The 16,696-nt window shown below is 33.9% G+C and overlaps 1 long non-coding RNA gene across 1 annotated transcript; it reads right to left on the bottom strand.

Moving 5' to 3' along the window:
- Positions 1 to 208: 208 nt before the first annotated feature.
- On the bottom strand, positions 209 to 14,036 carry LOC135153545 (uncharacterized). Its single transcript, XR_010292968.1, has 2 exons — positions 13,902 to 14,036; positions 209 to 4,728 (listed from the first exon to the last, which is right to left on the bottom strand). It is a non-coding gene; the product is annotated as an uncharacterized LOC135153545 (long non-coding RNA).
- Positions 14,037 to 16,696: the final 2,660 nt, after the last annotated feature.

The following is a 16,696-nucleotide window of genomic DNA, read 5'->3' as shown; positions in this document are numbered from 1 at the left end:
GTTTCAAGGAGAACGTCTCTTCCATCAATGATGACGCTTTTAAAAGTTAAACTGTGATGGATGCTTTAGCGGTTCTCCGTATATGTTTATTTTAAAGTCTGGTTTCGTTATTAGTTTTCGCTCTCATGTAATACATGCTGTTAAAAATGATACATGTTATGAGTTTGACTCTGGAAAGGACAATGAAAACGAAACTAACCAAATGATGTTGAGACAAAACACTTGCATTGATTTATTCCGATTCAATTCTTTTTAAGAACAAAACACAAATCAAGTCTATCAACCCAAAACGTATACAAGCAGAGAGGGTGATAGGAATTTAAAGACTTTACATTTCGTTTCCACCAAAAAATAAAACGATAAAATCGCAAAACAAAATACCCATCGTTCTAACACCTAAAATCTATAGAAATTGAAGAATCCTCAACGAAGAAAACAAAGTGTTTTTTTTCTTCATCCATGCATCAATAACTTCGTATTTAATTTTACTCTTACTCTTACTATGTACTCATCTATCTTGGAAGATAAGACATTTGATCAAATTAGTGAAATTAACGTGTAGGAAGTAATCCTTTCTGTTACGATCTATTTAACAAGGATGGAGTTGAGGCCGGTCTTTGGGGCCACATTTTACCGGCCTTGGACCGAGTCACGTGTACAAAGTCTATGGGAGAAGGCATTCTCTAGAGCCCTCGTAACTCGGAATTTGCGGCCTCGACTCTAACCTTGCTATAGTTTTTTTTTTAGTTAACGTTCATCTTTGAGTATACTCATACAAAATAATAAAAGATCTCGGGGAAAAACAAAACTATCACAATTGACAATGGTCAACTGAGTGCAATAGAGTCTATCTATTAAAAAACATTCGACAGGGTATCTGTCAATTAATTCACTCTTTTCGGTCAGTTGGGTTAGAATTACAAAGCTAGTAGTGACAATTTACCGTTCTACTTTCCAAATAAGACAACCCCCTACGCGAAAGAAAGAAAAGGAGACTGATGATCCAGATTCGTTGGAAAGATAATTATTGAATTAACCCGGCTTTCAGTTGACCATTTAACCACTAAATGGAAAGATTCACTATTCAAGGCGGTAGAGTGACACACTAACCCATATAACAAAAGTCTGTATCCCATGATACTAGTTGTCCTTCAAAATTAATTTCGTCAAATTTGACTGTCTCCTAATTATCCTTGTCACGACTTTTGTGCAAGGCAATAGTTTCCAAGATCATCGGGACAACGTGAAAATAATGCTTGAATTTTACCAAAATTCATAATTTTTTAGCTTCTCAAAAATTCTGGTCATTTTCAACAATATTGGGGTTAGTAAATGAGAAGTAGTGATGGTTAAGTGCTCTAAATATCAGTTAAACATTAATGAGACGTTTGCTTGGTTTCGTGCACTCTAAACATTAAGTTTTTATACAATATTGTTGTTGTCCGTGCATGCTTAGGTTTATCATACATTGTCATACGAACATTTCAATAATTTTTCTCTTGAGTTTTTTATACTAGAGCAGTTCTACATGTATCTGTATGTATATGAATAACTTAATTCCCAATTTAGGTTGACTCAAGTATTATTGGATCACATCGATGCAATGAGTGAGCACTCTTTTCTATGATTTTTTTTTTACTTCTTACCGACATTTCAAACTTACCTTATCAAAAATGACATGAAAGGGAAACAAAATTAAGGACAGCATAATTGAATTCAGAAGCCTCATTAATTTGCAACGACATCTATATACTCTAGCGCAGCGGTAAGTCACTTTTCATTTATCAAGATAATCATACAATCAAATAAATTACAATATAATTAAAGCACATCGTCTGGCTTTCATCTCCAACATTTTGTACAAGATTTACAAACAATTGTTTCATTTTAAACATGATCGATACTTACATGAGCAAAAATAAGAAATAGATACATTTCCCCTATTTACATTCAAAAGTGCAAGTATAGATTTTTTTTTGGAAAAAATGGGCTTTCTAGACATTGCATAACATTTTCTTCCTTTGCAAATCATTACCAACCTTTGTACTTAAAAATGTACTTGCATACCTTTACATTCTTGATAATTATGTTTGATTATCACATTACACATTGTCGCTATAAATTGAGGAAATTGCGAAGAAGAAATCAATCACACTTGATGTCCGGTTTAGTAGTTCACATTAAAAGTAAAACATAGTGTTGCATTGTTCTTAGCTTGAAAATCAGGGGTGACAATAAACGGATGCTTCGTGTATGTATACCCTTTCTTTAGAATATTGAAATTGGCATTATATAAGAATTATACAAGAAGGGTCGGGTACAGTCTGAATACGTATATTTTCAAATGACCACATGTTGCCATAAATAATTACTTTTAATATAACATTTTCTTATAAGTTATGCACGATCAACTGCTAGCGTGGTGTATTCTATAGTAACTTCCTGGAAGCACATGAAAATGCATGTAAAGCGCATTTTCAAGTATTTATTTTTATTGAAATATATTTTATACCGTAACAACAGAACAGGGTCAATGGGGCTATTATTTGGAATGTTATCGCATCAGATTGTTTAGACATAATCATATATATACCTGTCAGATCCTTTGGGATAGCCTACATGTATCGTGAACTGAGCATGTATTATCAAAGTTTGACTGTTATTACTGTTATTATTGTTGTTGTTGTTGTTGTTGGGAAGTAGTCGCGTGGTTACGGGATTACGAGTCGCATACGGATTTATAGCTAAATGAAGGTAAAAAAAAAACATTACTCATCATTAAATACTATTATTACTATTCGCCACCATCCATGTCATTATCTTTCTCCTTGTATTATTGTGATAACATGCATTCATGTATGTTTCTTATAAATGTTCATGTTATCTTTGTTTGGATTTATCCAACATTGTGAGTTATTAGTGAGTTTTACAAACTTTTGATGTGATACAGAATCATGTGAATATCCATTATCAGCATTGTCATCGTAGTCATCACAAGAGAAAGAGGACATGCCTTGAATATACCATAAATTTATCAGACGTGTGTGGTGATAGATAGTAAGGAGTAATTAAAGAAGAAATAGCTAAAGGAAGAACAAAACTAGCAACAATAAGAAGGGAATAAGAAAAAAAAAGAGGACGGAGGAAGAAAAAGAGTAATGTAGTAGTCCACGAGGTATGTATTTTATACATTTGAAATATTTCAAATTTTACTCCCAAAACATGTAGTTATACCTTCTTAACCCAATATTGGTAAAAATTGTTACGATACGTTGCTTTGAGTCCGGTAGTATAGCAGTTGTAGTAGGAGAAGTAGAAATTTTGGTGATGGTTTAGCAGTAGTATTAGTAGCAGTAATAATAATAGTAGTAGTAGTAGTAGTAAAAGTAATTGCAGTCGTAGTGTAGTGTAGTAATCGTCATCGTCGTAGAAGTAGTAGTAATAGTTGCACATTTAAAGTCGCACAAGGGTAATAGTAGTAGTAGTAGTAGTAAAAGTAATTGCAGTCGTAGTGTAGTGTAGTAATCGTCATCGTCGTAGAAGTAGTAGTAATAGTTGCACATTTAAAGTCGCACAAGGGTAATAGTAGTAGTAGTAGTAGTAGTAGTAGTAGTAGTAGTAGTAGTAGTAGTAGTAGCAGCAGCAGTAGTAGTAGTAGTAGTAGTAGTGCAGTAGTATTAAGTTTACTACTAGTAGTGTTGCTATTAATAAAAGTAATGAAATTTGTTTATTGAGGAATACTAGTATTTTATTATTTACTTTTATGTAGGATGCAAGATCCTTTTCTCTCACAAATTAACATTGTGTCGATACCTCTCCACAAGCACCAAGTTCTGACTCCTATAATATAATCATTTCCTACATAGCATTCATGTGGGTGCGTTGTAAAGGGTGCAGTAATTGATTCTTGGTGACAAAGTAATTGATTTTAGTTACAATCTATTATTGACGCTATAAATACAAGTAGTGATAAAAGTGAAGACTGATCATTTAATGAACTGCAATTCCTTTGCTAGATACATGCTGCTACATCACTCTAAAATGATAATTTCACAACTGGGGAAAAAAGGAAATGGAAAATGGAAATTAGATATTTTGAAATGTATTAACTACATGTCACCATGCCATGAAGAATGATCAAATCATATCTAAACAACGGGCGGCGTAATGATCGTCAGTCGTACCATTTTGCTCTTTTCAGGATGCTAAAATTGTTGGCTTCCTGTCATGACGGTTGTTTAATAGACAGAAGAGAAGAGATCAGTGATCACAATCTGACATCTTCGCGTAATACGACTCGCACTTGGTTTCCTCTATTTCGTGGGACGTCGGCCAATATGAAGGATTCGGTCGAATCGATTAAAAACAAGTTATGGTCGAAAATGTATGAGGGTACTTGCAATGTTTGCGAATAAATAGCGACCGTGTAGTTTAGGTAAATAATTGTGAGTCGTTATAAGCTGATTACGATGTCCAATTTAGACTGTTGAAGGAGAAGATTAAAGCTATTCTGAGGACTCGCTCTTTGGCTCGACAGATCTCTAAAGATGATATAGATGAATCTTCTATTCACTTCATAGGTGCATTGATCTGCCGTAGATGTTTTGTCCAATGTGTTGGTTGGGTATGACTTAGACTGTGCTGATGTTGTTCTTGCTTGATTTTCAGCGAGGTGTATTATTACGGTGGTCTAAAAAAGGTAAACTTAATCCTCCGGAAAACATAGCCCTGCATGAAAAGAAAAATAGAACAGAAAGTGGGAAATCTGGTACATTATCGTTGATCATTCGACTTAACAATGCCAATGGGAGAAAGGTGAAACTATTAAAGAATGGTTGGTCGGTGCGTAGGTAAATAATTATGTCCAACCGACAAAAAAGGTCAAAATCAATCAATATTAATTGGTTAGAATATACCAGAATTGTGGTTGATATTGACTTATTGACCATTATCGGACGGACACAGTCATACTCACCAACCTTTTAAAATATACAGTGCGTTTTAAAAAAAAGTTTGCACTTTGAAAAAGCCCTGGAATTAAAAAATATATAACATGTGGGTAATTTTTTCACATATAATCTTGGGTTTGGGTCTCGTCTATCCAATGAAAGTAAAAGTTATGACAGAATGTTACACTTGAGTGAGCACTGTCCATTTTTGTAAAGCTCGCCGAAATCTGTTTGCGCAGAAATGCTCGTTTTCACGCTGTGTCAAGGGTAAAGGGCGAAATCAAACTTACCCTGCGAAACATTTCTCATACATTTCCCTTGCACTTTTAGTCAATTAAAATAAAGCATTTCAAGCATTATGTAACAATTTTGCCACCCAAATTGAAATTTCAACACTTAGTAAGCACAACCTTTACCCTTTTAGTGCCAGCTGGATCTGAGGACATAACTGAATCTGAACAAAAGTTTATATCAGACATCTCCAGCATTTTTTCACTAAGTTTTTATCATTTAAAGTGGGTTTACATTTCATTTCTCATTTAATACTTATTTATCCACACTTTTCTCAAGCTTGACAATGATTAACAAAATGAAAATCAAGCCTAAGCCCTTTCGTGTAAATCACAGCTCAGTGTAAAGCAAATATCGTCACGATGGCCTCGGTGTGTGGGGGAGCGGGATGGGGTGCAATTCACTCTTCGAAGTGTTTTGGGCAAGGAAACAAGTTTAAAAAGGTAAAAGATATCTTCAAATCTATTTTACTAGCTAAATTCCACGTGTTCTTCATGATTAAGGTCTACTTTTATTCGCATAACTATTTCAAAGTTCTGCGCAAATCATTTTCACTAACTTTTTAGAAGTAAGTGGTGCTCAATCAAGCGGAAATATTTGTCGACAGTTATTTCGTCATTTGCTTAAATGGATCTGTACTAATGTTAAAATGTGGAAAAATCTTCAGGATATTACAAGTGTATAATTTTACAGGATTTTTACTAAGTTTAAACTTTTTTATACACACTGTATATTCAACAGTATTCTTTTTGATGAGTGATATATTCTATATTCTTTTTGATATCGACAAAGAGATCAAACAAATCACTTGTAGATATGAACGTTCAGTAATTAGTTGATGTGATTTACTTTTAACACTCTTATACATTTATAATGGATTTGGCGACCATTTTTCTGTGCTTTTAAAAGTCACATTAATATTACATAACACAGTGCCCTAGTATGGCCTAGCATGGAAAAGAATCACCCCTTTTTCATTCAACAATGTGTTACGTCGTATTAGCTTCTTTAGAAACAGATAACTTTTTAATGGGAGTTCTTTAAATTGGCATTACATAAATTGAAGTATTTGTTGGGTAATGGTACTTTTTGAAACAGTTACTTGTATTTTGGGAATTCACATCAGAATTTTATTTGTTAAATAACGTGATAAGATCTGTTTCTTTTGTTTGTACTTATTTTGTGAGTTAGAATCGTAACTTCGTGAGAGAGTGTGTTTGTAGAGGGATAGGGAATATGTGTATTATTTTGTCTTTCCTTGTTAAGTCGTAATATCTATGACAACTGTATAAAGTATAAGTCAGAGACCTTGACAAAAAGATATTTAACACTTCAAAGAAACATCTACCCCTTTATTCGATGCTTCGATAAACAAAGGGAAGTTTGACACTTTAGTATATCCTCCTCCATAATAATAATTACAGTTCATATCATTTCATGATTATTGTAAATGGAAAAGCAGGAAAAACGGAGCGAAAAAATGGTAAGCACGTAGGCGAGAAAAGCTAACATCCTTAGGTTTGTGGGTGATACATTACACTTAGGCGGTGTCAACAGAAGTTTGGCATGTATGGCGGAAAGGAGCGACATGACAGGGGTACCTGATAACGTTTCGCCTGCTTTGGGTATCACCTATCTACTCCTCCTCATACCATATTGCACTGTCTATTTGTTTCAGGATATATGAGATATGAACGAGGGATTAATCGAGTTTATTCCTTGTCTTCTCATACCTTCATATTAATTGTTAAGGGGCGGCAATGATTCAAGTTCAAGTGACGTTCAGTTGAGGTAAGACATGTTAGATTCCTCTTTGCTTAACCGCCTTTGACTTAAGGAATTGCTCTGAAGCAACCTGTATAAGTCGAGAGTTTGACTGGACTCAATCCGTTAAGCACGATTGTACATTTTAAAATGCTTGGTTTTATTTCAAAGAGTGGACGGGTGGTTTTTATGTTTCTTGTATGTAATTCATATGAATCAAAATGGAACAACAAAAGTAATAACTTTCAATCATATTTGATTTTTACATAATTCAAAATAACTGAACCAACTGAATTCAGAAACCGAATCCCCTTGAAAAAACACTGAGCATTTCAGTAAAATAAAATTACCTTACATTATTATACTGAAACCTGGTATTTCCTGGACAAAGCTTATGGAATCGCAGAAACATGTTAACTTGATTTTAGATAATAATGAATATGTCAGTTCAACTTAACCATGTTAACCCTACCTCCTTGTTGGGCATTAAAGGCTCGCTCCCTCTGCGTAAATTGTCAGATCATATAGTGTAAAATGCCCTTGTCCTTTAAAAACACCCTTAGATGCCTGTATCTTCTTCAGGCTTGTGTACACCTGATAGGTATTTCATGAAAATATCCTTCAGATTGGCTGAGTATTGGATAGAAGAGTATGAAAAACTTTTACGTTCGGTCAACGGGTCATATTTTGTTTAGACAGCATTGCCGAGCCTGTCCTATCTGTTTGATCCAAACTCTGAAAGCTAGGAGTATTGTTTACCTATCTTTTCGCACAATCGTCTTGTGATATCTCCACGATGTGTATATCTTTTCTTCCCCTCTGGGGCGGGGAATCATCGAACTCGCTTCGATTGTTGAAATCCACACCGGGGTGCCGTGTCGGCAGGACAACATCACACAAACTCCATGGCCCCGGACAACACCCATTCTGAATCACACCCGCATGGTATTTCATCGATAGCATCAGTAGAACGTGGATTCGTCCATAGTACGACTTAATCTCACAACCATCAAATCCTCATGGTGTATATTTTTCCTAAATGTACTTTTGCTGCAAAGGTTAATTCACCAGCAAATCAATCATGGCGTATAACTAAGCGATTCTGATAAACGTCATGAATATGAATGCCTTGGGGTTTAAATGCTGTGCGATCAAAATATTTTTACCATCAATCTGAGAAAGTGATTCTAGGAAGTGTTAGAAATAAAGGAATCTATATCAATCATTGCCACGCGTCGCCCTGCAAAGTTCATATTCTTTCCCGAAAAGTACAAACGTAAATATGATCCGCTTAGGCATAACAGGTTAAAATATGTGCAACAGTGTAGATAATTTAAAACTCAGCGAATTCTATATAGAAATGCATGTTGTCTGATGACTATTTGTTTCTCCAAAAAGAAAACCAGCATTCATTGTATCTTTCATCTCATCACATTATTATATCTGACGCAAATTGGAAATGCCTATATTTGTCTCCATCACGATTGCCTTTCTGAAATTCAAAAATTTGTTTCCAAATTTGAAAATCTCTTTAGCGACACGAAATTGCTTTATTGAGATTTTGTCAAATAAGTGCAAACGCACTTTTTCGCTTGATGAAAGCAAATGTAATACTACAGGTTTAACCCCAAAACGCACCTATAAATTCTTATTGTATCCTTATCAATTCATCTTACCTAATTCCAACACAGTTTGAACTAACTGTTGTTTTCATGTAAGGACAATACATTCGTAACATTTTATTGAAGTATGTGTACCCAACAATTATTTTCGATCACACAAAGTCAGAAATGGAGCACTTTACGATATCTTAAAATGCCGAGCAAAGAGAGAATTATGGGAGAATGATGAAATAAAGATAACCAAGCTAACTCCTTACCGCGCTTATATATATGTAGTAAAAAAGTGTATTCCTTTATACCCGCGAGGTGTGTTTGTTTTGATTAGCTAGTGGCGAACAAATCTCATCGATTGAAATGATGTATAGGAGAAAGATGCCTGATTGGGCATGGACTTAAGGGTAAATTGGCGGATAGATCGCTGAGGATATTGAGATGTATAGTTGTATTGGAAGAACCTCTAATCGTTTTTTAAATTGAGCAAGCCCCCGGGGTGTAGAAAGCATGATTAGTTATGAATATGGTGTCCTTTCCATATTCGCCTACCACAGTGTCACTGGATCTTGATTCTCTATACACAGAGATCAAATCTGGATAATCGAGGCATACACAAAACATCTTGAGTCAGTGTGATATTATTACCAGTATCATCATAATTTGTTTTTGTTTTTTTGTTTTTTGGTTTTATTCACCGTTAATGAGGAAGATTTATTTTATTCAGAAAGGACTCGTATTTAGTGCCATCCTTTTTCTTGAATACCAAGTTTTAGCGAATTTCTTATTTTCACTTGGATAAAAATGTTATTCCCAAGTATTTTCATGCGGAATAACAGTATTACCTGCAGTGCATGCTAATTAAAAGTTGTAATAATAAAATACATTGGAGAAGCCATGTTTGCATAAGAGGAACAAGATTGGGCCAATATTGAGCCTTGTAGGACGCCATATACACTCTAAAATATATTGGGTAAAAGTGCTCCACGAGGTTGATTATGTGTCCAACCAACATTGGGCATTTTTATTTATCCAGTGTGATGAAAATTGTGCCCATTCTAAAGTAATTTCTGCTTATTTTTTGTAATCTTACTGGTCTATATGCTTCCCGAATTGGGTATATACTGCCCCTAATTGGTTGGACACATAATTACCCTCGTGGTGGTAAAAATTTATCAAATATTTTTTACAGCGTAGGTCATTACTAACTCGTCAGAATATGCACGTATAATTATACGTTTTACCAAACACATGAAAGAAAAGGGTGTTCTATTATTCGATCGTCGTCATTATTATCATAAGCATGATTACTATTTTTACCCACGTTGAACCCCGATGATCTCATGCTCAATTTAAATGTTTATGAAAAAAAATACATTTCAATAAGCAAGTGTAGAAATTATGATTATGAAATTACATGACGTAAAAACATCAAGGAAAATCAATCCTCGTAAAAGGGAGGTTTAAATGAAGGTATTTTCTCTTTATACTAATTTGTGTTTGTGTTGATGATAATTGTTATTCACCAGTCATAGGAAAGAAATTTGCCAATGCGCCCCCTCCCCTTCCCTCCCAGTGTTTAAAGGCGGTAATCCGGGCTGAAAATAATTATACCTAAATAAACCTAGTGAATTTCATTAAAGTAAACGGTGAAAATTTCATCAAAATCTGTTTAATAACAAATTTCTTGAATTCTAAAGATTAGTAATATTTTGTTCCAACAGTGATATGCACGTCGTCATGAATATTCCTTTCTTGGATTGATCACGTCGTATCCCCCACTTTCACTTTTCTTTTAGGTAATGTGAAATCATTGTGCATGACATGTCTGCCTTTTTGCAGCCATGAATGTCGTATACATTAAATCAGTTGTGAATCCTTTTTTAATCTAGGTGGAGAAAATTTGAATAAATATAGTTTCATATTATATAATACAAAAGAATAAAATAATGGGGATGTGACATCGTCAGCTTGCTCTTTATATATTCATGAAGACATGTATCTATGTATAGAACTGTTTTACCGAAAAATGCAAAATTTTAGAATGTCCTAACCTTGGTATTCCTAGTCCGAATTTTATGAAGTTTTCAGTGGGTGTGTGTTTTGTTTGTCTGATTTTACTTTATTTGTTCACATTATATTATTTTCAGCCTGGAGTACCCCTTTAAATTAAAAAAAGGATTTTTTTTTTTGACGAGTTTGTATAGAGCACACACACACCAATGCTTTTATTTTTACTATACAATGCGAGGACATGCGGCATCGAAGGTTTCAATACGATACTAATTTTGGTGAGTGTGTGGGCTGTATGAGGGTGTGTTTGTGTGTGTGAGGGGAGCCCAAATGACCCATTTCATAAATGTGATGACAGGTAGAATTCATAGATCACTACAATAAGTATTGGATAACATGGTTTAACAGCGGAGCGTTTTAGTGATTTCGACGATTGATTTCTTTGCCTCTATATTGCGTTTTGTCACACGATGCTTTTTTTATAAACTGATAGAGTAGGACATGTTTGAAACGCTTATAGAATAGTTTTTGTGAGGGTTTGTGTAATTTGAAGACATAAGGACACATTTGTAATGTACATAATGTAATAATGTACAAGAATCTGCATTCTTTCCATCCTTGTAATTTTGTCATCTATCCTTAATCATCTCTTATTGATTAATATATGCTTCCTAAAGGCTTTTACTCTTCTAAGGCCATATCTCGATAACACAACTCTTCGATTATTAAGGATCAAACACAACACGAACGGGGGCGGGATATCACTGTGATTTATGAAATAAACACTCTTAAATCAAACTAAAAGGATTATGGCGAGAATAGGACACCCAATTGCAAATTAAACGACCAGGGAATATAAGTTTTACTCGCTCTATTTTTAACATGTTTGATATTGACATGCTTCAGATACCTAGCAATATAAAGTCAAATCATGTTACTAGAATTTTGACTCGGAAAATACAATAAAATGTTATTAAGTTAATTTAATATATACATGGCAGGCAATCGTAATTTCTCCTCTTCACCTTAATATAGTAACCAGATTTTCCCTTTTTTAGCTGCTATATCCAGTCAACATGCATCATTTGCTCTTAAACGAAACAGTGAAAATTAAAGATGGTTAAAGCTGATCAAAAAGAGTTTTAAAATGGCCAGATAATAATGGGTCAGCTAATTGCAATTATTCCATTCATTTCTATATCATTTTTTAGTCGCATTAAGACCAAATTCAATTCTGATAATAACATTGTATGATATTTCATCATACATCATGTTTTCCCTTAATCTGTGATTATTTTAACTTTATTTGTTTTTGTTTTAAAGGTCAAGTCCACCCCAAAATAATGTTGATTTGAATAAATAGAGAAAAATCAAACTAGCATAACGCTGAAAATTTCATCAAAATCGGATGTAAAATAAGAAAGTTATGACATTTGTAAGTTCCACTTATTTTTCACAAAACAGTGATATGCACAACTCAGTTGCATGCAAATGAGACAGTCGATGATGACCATCACTTACTATTTCTTTTGGTTTTTACTGTTTGAATTATACAATATTTCATTTTTTACGAATTCGACAATAAGGACCAACTTGACTGAGCCATATAGTATTAAACAATGTTAGTCCCACATGTTCAGGGCGGAATTGATAGTTGTTTCACTTGTCAATGAGGAGAAAATTAGAATATTTCATATTTCACATAATAAAATACAAAAGAAATAGTGAGTGGATGACGTCATCAGTCTCCTCATTTGCATACCGATCAGGATGTGCATATAACTGTTTTGTGAAATTAAGCGAAACTTTAAAATATCATAACTTTCTTATTTTACATCCGATTTTGATGAAATTTTCAGTGTTATGTTTGTTGGATTTTTCTCTTTTTATTCAAATCAACTTTTTGTTGGGGTGGACTTGTCCTTTAAGAGTAATGGTCGGCCCTCATATTAAATGATGAAAGGCATTTTTTAGCTGTGAATATTGGCATTGGAGGTACTTAATTTAGTACACATGAACGGAAATATGTTTTCGGACTTTTACGTGAATTACACAATCTGATTATATGAATGTAATTCGTGCATTATAAATTCTAACTCGTGCGAACTATAACGCTCTTCCCACGTGCTTTTTATACCTTATATGACTGCATGTTTAAAAATGAAAATAAAAATCATTCCATTACGTTAAAGAAGGAAATATTTTATTTGCGAGTGACTTCACTTTCAAATCAATTCTTTTTCTCATGAAAATATTGATTAAGCACGTTTACACCATTCAATGAAATGAGATTTGAATTATGCAGTATACGGTATTTTAACTGCAGTGCTACAGTTACACGAACGAAACCGACTCCAAACCGACTGATGGTATGTCATTGGATGTGATGCAATGGTTTTGGTCGATCTCGAGTCCGTTGTGTCAGTGGGACTGTGGCATAAAATAATGTTTACTATAGGCAAACATTAACAATATTCTCACGTCAAAAGATGCTAAGCATAATGAAACCTACAGGTGGATGGAAAAAATAGTCATTCCTTTGTGTGTGTGAAGGTGAGTGTGGGTGTGTTTGTGTCAGATATATCCATCATGGCATAATCTGTTGCAAGTTGATGTGATTTTAATTCTAAACAGACCTGAGATTCTCGTTGTGCTTATTTGTATGATTGGTGTTATTTTTTCATAGACTAAGAATATTAAGAGATCTGTTATGACAGCAATAAGCATAATAAAGTCAAAATACATATTCCAATGAATGAAGTGTAAATTAAAAAACATGAAAACCTTTGAAAATCCAAATGTACTTAGCATCGAGTGCATAAAGTGGATTATTTGAATGGAAAATAACATTATTCTTTCAAGATGCCGACATATCCTCATGTCGATTGTATATATTTTGTTTCACTTATGTTCACATTAAGAATAAAATTGTCAATTTGCAGATATCAACCACATTATGTAGATCAGTGTGTTATGAAAAATAAAGTAAAACTGTAAGAGTGTGACTTATTTAACACCAGAAGAACATGTTTTGGGGCCAAACATCTGTACCCATTATCATTTATTTCTTTTTCATAACTAAATCATCTTTCGCTAAGTGAAAGGGCAATATGGCCAATATTCTCAAAAAATTGTCTTTACATTTTCTGATAGAGTATGTATTTATAAATTAATGTATCATTTTTGGCAATCAAAAGTGTTATATTTCCATTTTACTTGGCCAACGAAATGTTTGTAATGAACTTTCTTTGTTTGTGAATCGTTTACTTACCAATTTCAAAGATTTAAATTCCATTGCAATTTGTCTAGGATATCAGAAAGCTTTCTCCTGACTTCATCGTCTTCACTTGGAAATGGCGTCGAAGGTTCTGTGTTTTTATGTAAGAGTAGTTTAGCTGCATTCCTGCAAGAGCAAACAAAATGAACAGAAATACATCGTGATAAGGACGGAATGCTGCAAATATGATTTAGCATAGATAATGACATTTTGTTCTTTCTCTATAATGAGAAAAATTAGGTGGATGATCGTAAATATTTGTAGGTCTGAAATAGAAATGAGACCGAATTAGTTAAATTCTAAACACATGTACAATAAAATGAATGTAATTGATTCATTTTTCTTTTGATAATTGAGCGATGCATTATCAATCTGCCACTAAAATAGTAAATTTGAAATATTTATAAAGACATAATGATCGTGTAGAATTTGCCAATATCTCTTGAATTACGTAGCATTAGTTTTCAGGAGTATGGCATAGGCCAAGGAAAAAAGTATGAACATGAATAGTTTAAACAAAATCTATTTTGCTTTCTGTTGGAAATCATAGGCCAAAAAATGGTAAACGATATAAATTTACTACATTAAAATGTATGGCCCTCGGAATTGGGGCTGAAGCACCCCCGACATTTTTATTCTGCAGGTGTTGCGCATGGAGGTACACCATAGTCAGCACGTACCCATGGAACTAGGTTGGTATGTTACTAGTAAATGTATGGAAAATAAACTGAAGGATATTTGACCCAATTCTCCGTCATCTGGGAATGAACACCTTTTTTTTTCACTTGTCATTTTTTCTGACCAAAATCACCTTCATTTTTTTCTGGGGGGGGGGGGGTAGGGGCTTTGTCAGCACCCCTCTTTATAAATCCCCAATGAAATGGTGATAATTGATTCTTAAACATTGAAAGCCATGATCAAACATCGTATTTCTTATTAATGACAGCGAGTATATTGATACAGATATATACATTTGCAGTTTGGTATCTGTGATTGAAGTAAGCATGGTAAGTATAGTACATTGACCTCGTGACATGACGAGTATTAAGAACTCATAAAATATATATACCCACAAAAAGAGTATAGCATGCAGAGACAAGGGATTTGTAAGAAGACACAGGTTGTGCAGAAAAGGACATATACCGAGGTGACATGGGGTGAAGATTGGAGTCATCAGATCAGAGAAGGTTTATTAAATATGCATAATAGATTCACTGCTTTGTGTATTATGTAATCCATGGTATGATTATGAGTTTGAATAAGTCAACGAAAATTGAAACAATTCACAAATCGGAAGGTTATAAAGATAAATATCCGATTTACAAAGATGATCTACATAGCTTGAGGCAAATAACGTTATAGTGAGCTATAGGAGTGGGCGAAGCAATTGATATCATCGTGTGCGATATGTTTCCCTTAATACAATTGGTTAGCTGAAATCAATATCCATAGTTCTCTATCACCAGATTCACACTTGCACTTCATCCCATTTTTTTTTCTATTTGGCAGAACACGATCCTCCATAAATATCGATGGCTTGCGTTATGAATCTCCGCTCTGAAGTACCTACGAGATTTTCGACACTGTTCTATTGTCACACCATTCTGACCTCAGGCGAATTGAATGATCCAGTCATACAGGAATTATGACGTTTTGTGATAGATGGGGAAGCTTTCACTAGTAACAAAGAAAGATAGATGAGCGTTGAAGATGAACAATAAAAACCCAAATCGCCTCTATAATGCAACCGACCGGTCCGCGCCATGTTTTCAAAAATCCAGCCCTTAAGCCCTTCATATTTTTGAAGGACATTTAGGAAAACCCACTCGCATAATTTGAATCGAAAGTGTGAAAGGTATAAAGCGTAAATTTCAAAGATATACTTTTGGAAATGAGCCTTAATAACGTGATAAATGAACATCATCAATTTCAAATAGTGTAAAAAGAATTATGAAGTTACAAATATAGCACTTTTCATTTTGTTTTTTTTATTTGCGTTGTTGGAGTCTGGGTATCTCTCTAACGAACATTAATTTTACTTACTATTTATTATCATTTACTTATTTGGATTAGATGATTGTGTGATTACAGTATATCAGAAATGTGTATATTTTCACAGATATATATAGTTTTACAATTAGGACATTAAGCAATGAATTTTCATCAAGAATAAACAGTCAGTAGTAGACAAAGAAAAGTATAATATAAGTATATAAAAGTAGTAGGTGTAATACATTTTCAACATGTAAACCGAACACAAAGAGATATACACCTTGTATAAAAACAAAAACGAAGTATACGTAAAAACCTCCTACGTCAGTTTGATTGTAAAGTTATACGATCAATTTATTCGGATAGAATTTTACCTCGTGAGTTCATTGATCCCCCTATCACAATATACATATATTGATGAAGAAGAACTATATTGCGTCATAAATCATCGTTGTTTCAACAATATGTTTCCCTGAAATCGTGACAATCACAATATATTATGTGGTTCTTACGTGTCACAAGCCAAAGATCTTCCTTTTATTTGAAAGTCGAGAAAACAGCAGTATGATTTTTCAATCGGGTATGGTGGCGTGAAAATTCAAATCAATATAGCAGGCTTCTTTCAATTCCTCAAGTACTCGCTGTTCAAATGGTACTTGCATTTAAGTGTCTCGTAAGAATTCGAAAAATGTTTTGGCTGTTATAACTCGATTATCCGCCAACGGGTATTCCTCGGGGGTTTTCATTGACGTCCTTTGATATGAATGAAAAAGTTAGTCGTTTGATAGTTGTTCCGG

This window comes from Lytechinus pictus, chromosome 3 (assembly GCF_037042905.1).
Source record: "Lytechinus pictus isolate F3 Inbred chromosome 3, Lp3.0, whole genome shotgun sequence".
In the NCBI taxonomy this organism is placed as follows: domain Eukaryota; kingdom Metazoa; phylum Echinodermata; class Echinoidea; order Temnopleuroida; family Toxopneustidae; genus Lytechinus; species Lytechinus pictus.
This window is presented reverse-complemented; position numbering and strand designations above follow the sequence as displayed.